A 4232-nucleotide genomic window follows, 5' to 3' on the forward strand; every position below is an offset into this window, starting at 1 on the left:
TCTATGTACATGTTCATCCTGAGCATAATTAATTGTTCTGGAACACTCATTCTACCAAATGTTGTACATATCTTGTTATGATCCACAAAACTGAAAGCCTTTAAATAGTCAATAAAGTACAGGTAAACATCTTTCTGTTACACTTTGCAGTGGAATCAAAGCAGAAGTTAAATTATAGAAGCCAGAAATTAGTTATAAAACATTCCCAATTAAGTATATAAGAGGTCCATATGAAATATTCCTTGTTGTTGTTGTTAAGTGACATTGAGTCGATTCTGACCCATAGCAACCCTGCATAGCGTTTCCAGGGAGCAGCTGGTGAACTTGAACCACCCACCTTGCAGTTCAAATGACTTTGCAGTTTGGCACATTAACCCACAGTGCCACACCAGAACTCCACTGTAAGGTCTAGAAACCTTTTATACATCTGATTTGTGAAACTTGACCCTATAGCTCTATGTGTGATAATCCTTAAAATTATCCACTGAAGCAGTTGTGATTCATGTGATGCAGAACAAAACTGCTTCATAGGATTTTCATAGCAGTGATCTTTAGACAGCAAATTGCCAGCCCTATTTTCTGAGGAGAGAACTGTAGCCATCTTAAATTAATGTTTTAATGTTCTAATTATATAATCTATTTATAAAATTATATATATATTAGTTTGAAATTTTTCTCTTGATTAGAAATGTGATTTTTTTAACATGTTATTCTTAAGGGTTAGTTAATAAGTGATTAACATTGCTGATAATATGATGGGCCATTAAAAATTTTGACCTGATTAAGAGCATGTAGGTCTACATCTTTTGAATTCTTGCTTTAAGGACGAGAATTTGGGGGAGATAATACCTCTGTTAAAGGTCTTTAAAACCGACTCATTTTTGCAGTGATAGCTCTTTACTTAGGTCTGTGTCAATATAAACTAATTCAAATTACCCCCAAATCTCTCTGATTCAAAAGATTTTTTCTTGCTTATACAAAACTTGCTATCTTTCCAAGCAACTACCCAGTGTAGTTGTCTATCATGAGCAGTCTACACTTTACGTCCATGTCAACATTCAATTCTTTGTTCATAGAAGATAATTAAGACTTGTTGTTCTTATTAGGTGCCATCGAGTCAGTACCGATCATAGCGACACTATACACAACAGAACGAAACACTGCCCAATCCTGGGCCAACCTCACAATTGTTGCCACGTTTGACCCATTGATGCTTCCATTTTGCCAATCCATGTTGCTAGGGAGTTTTCTCTGACCCTCCACCTTACCAAACAAGAGTTGAGCATTGGTAATTAGATATTTCTACCTAAAATGATAATACATATAATTTCAACTCAAAAATCACTGGCCACAGAAAGTTAGATGTCCTATTCTTTCTCCAAAGAGATGAGAAGAAGCAACCAACTTATTTTCAAAAAGAGGTAAGTGAAGAGTCACTGAAGAGAAATAATGTATGTCACAGATATGCTTTGAAAGTGTTTTAATGTAAATAACCTTATTTGGAATATTGTTAATATTGCTCATAATGCTCAACGTAGCATAGGGCAATATGCATCTGAGTACAAACATATACGCACTCACTCTATACAACCTTATAAATTGCCCAGGATGATGATCCGTAATTAACTGAACTACTAAGGCATAAATTAGAAAACACTGAAGTGCCCCCACAGCCACACTGCCATCCAGGTAATTCCAACTCAGAGTGACCCTGTGTAGAGGGTTCAAATCTGTAAATCTTTATAGGAGCAAGAAGTCTCAATTTTGTTCTGTGGATCAGCTGGTATATTTGAACTACTGACCTTGCAGTTAACAGTACAATACTTATCTTACAGTGACGCCAAGAGTCCTTATGAAATACACAGAAAGTGATAAAAGCTTTCAAACCTTTCAATTTCAAGTTATAGCCATTTGAAGAAAGGATCGCCCCCTTTCAAGAAAAGCACAGAAAATGGATTAATCATCCTTAATGGCAGTGGTTTTTATGTCTTGTGGAGTCAGTTTCAACCCTAATGACCCTGTATAAGGTTTCCTAGGAGCAGCTTGTGAGCTTGAACTGCTGACGTTGTGGATCAAACCAACTTTGCAATAAAGCTCATTAACCCACAGTGCCCCACCAGGATTCCATCATTCTGAATTATGGGTCTTAAACTTCTATCTGAGAGACTAGGTTTCTCATGCTCATTCTAAAACTATTTGTCTATCAAACTGAGAAGAAAACTCTCTAGGCAAAACACTCGTAGGTAAGGTACTTTCATGACCTACTTCCAATTATAGAATTCTCTGAGACACCATGTTTTAGGCTAGATTCTCTAGAGAAGCAAAACCAGTGAATATTATATATATTCAAGGGGGCTTCAAAAAGTCCATAAAAAATGGAATTTGTCAACAATTTTAAACCCCTTTTTATGTATTAAAACAACTCTGGGGGCACTGTAGGATAAGCACTAGACTTCTAACTGAAAGGTTGATGGTTCAATCCCAATAGCTGTTTTGTATGACAAGCTGAAGCATTCTGTTCCCATAAAAATGTACAGCTTCAGAAGCCCTATATAGGTTGCTATGAGTCAGAATCAACTGTATGTCAGTGCATTTGCTTTTGGTTTGTAGATACAAATATAAATGTAGATATAGATAAATGTATAAATTCAGAGTCCTGATGTGGAACTGAGAGTTAATGAGCTGAATTGCAAAGTCCATTTGAACCACAAGGTCATTGGTTCAAGCTCAACAGTCACTCCTCAGAAACCCTAAACTGGGTTGGTATAGGTTGGAACCGACTAGTTGGCACTTAAGAACAATAACAACATATATATCTTTTGTCCACCACTCATCTGTTAATTTGTTGTACTGTGGTTGCTTGTGTGTTGCTATGATGTCAGAAGCTTTCCCACCTGTATTTTAAAAATCAACAGGAGCACCTCATGGACAGATTTTAATGAAACTTTCAGACTAAGACATACTAGAAAGTAGAGGCAGACCATTTCTGAATAGGTATCCACTAAACCCCTTATAAATAGTAGTGGAATAATGTCTTATATCATTCTGGAAGACGAACCCTTCAGGATGTAAGGCACTCAAAATAAGACTGGGAAAGAGGTCCTTCCTCAAAGTGGAGTTGATCTTAATGATGTAGGTGAGGTGATGCTTTCAGGACCTTTATTTGCTGTTTGGACTCCTGGTGTGGCATTGTAAGATTAGCACTGGACTGTGAACCACAAGGTCAATAGTTCAAACCCTATACAGGAATGATATGCATTGGAGTCATTCTCACAATGTTGTTACATTTGAGCATGTTGTTGACATCACTGTGTCAATCCATTTTATTGTGGGTCTTTCTCTTTTTCCTTGACTCTCCACTTTGTCAAGCATAATGTACTGCCCCAAAGAAGGGTCCTCCTGATAAAACATCTCCAAAGTATAAGAAATGAAATCTAACCATCCTTAATTCTAGGAAGCATTCTTCTATGGTCTGTAGTATTCATTATCCAGCTTTCACATGCAAATGAGCTTATTTAAAATACCATAGTTTGGATTACAAGTGCTTAAGTACTCAAACTGACATCATTGCCCCTGAACACTTTAAAGAGGTCTTGTCCAGAAGATTTTCCTAATGCAACACATCATATGATTTGTTGACTGCTGCTTCCGTGAGTGTTCATTATGTATCCAAGCAAACTCAAGTCTTTGACAACTTCAATCTTTTCTCAGTTTTTTACTGAGAGGATCTCTGTTTTGATCATGGAGGTGATTATATTATTTCAGACTCATCATGGGGATGACTACATCATAAATGGCAAATCATTGGGAATCATAGCCCAGTCAAGTTGAAATATAGCCTTAACTATCCCAGACCACATTTTTCAAATTTCCCTACAACTTCAGAACTATCTCAGGCCTGGTCTATCAGCAATGGTATTTGTTGAGCATTAATTTGAAGACTCAATACCTCTCTCCACTTCTATAGCTTCTCTTGTTGTCAATAAATTCCAGAAATGTTAACTCTTGGTTTCTTTTACTTACTAATTTCTCGTGACACCTACTTCCTCTGTATTTATGAATTGTCAAAGTTTTGGTGTATTCAAAACTTGTGCTAACTCACCACGTCTATGGTCTCAAGATCTCTCTGTGTCTTTTCAGTTAGTATTGCCCCAATTAATTGATGAATATTTTCTGAATTTTGCATTAAAATTTCTGATAATAGATCCAGTCTAAATAGATATGGTAGCATA

The sequence above is a fragment of the Chrysochloris asiatica genome, unplaced genomic scaffold, assembly GCF_000296735.1.
Source record: "Chrysochloris asiatica unplaced genomic scaffold, ChrAsi1.0 scaffold00063, whole genome shotgun sequence".
NCBI lineage: Eukaryota > Metazoa > Chordata > Mammalia > Afrosoricida > Chrysochloridae > Chrysochloris > Chrysochloris asiatica.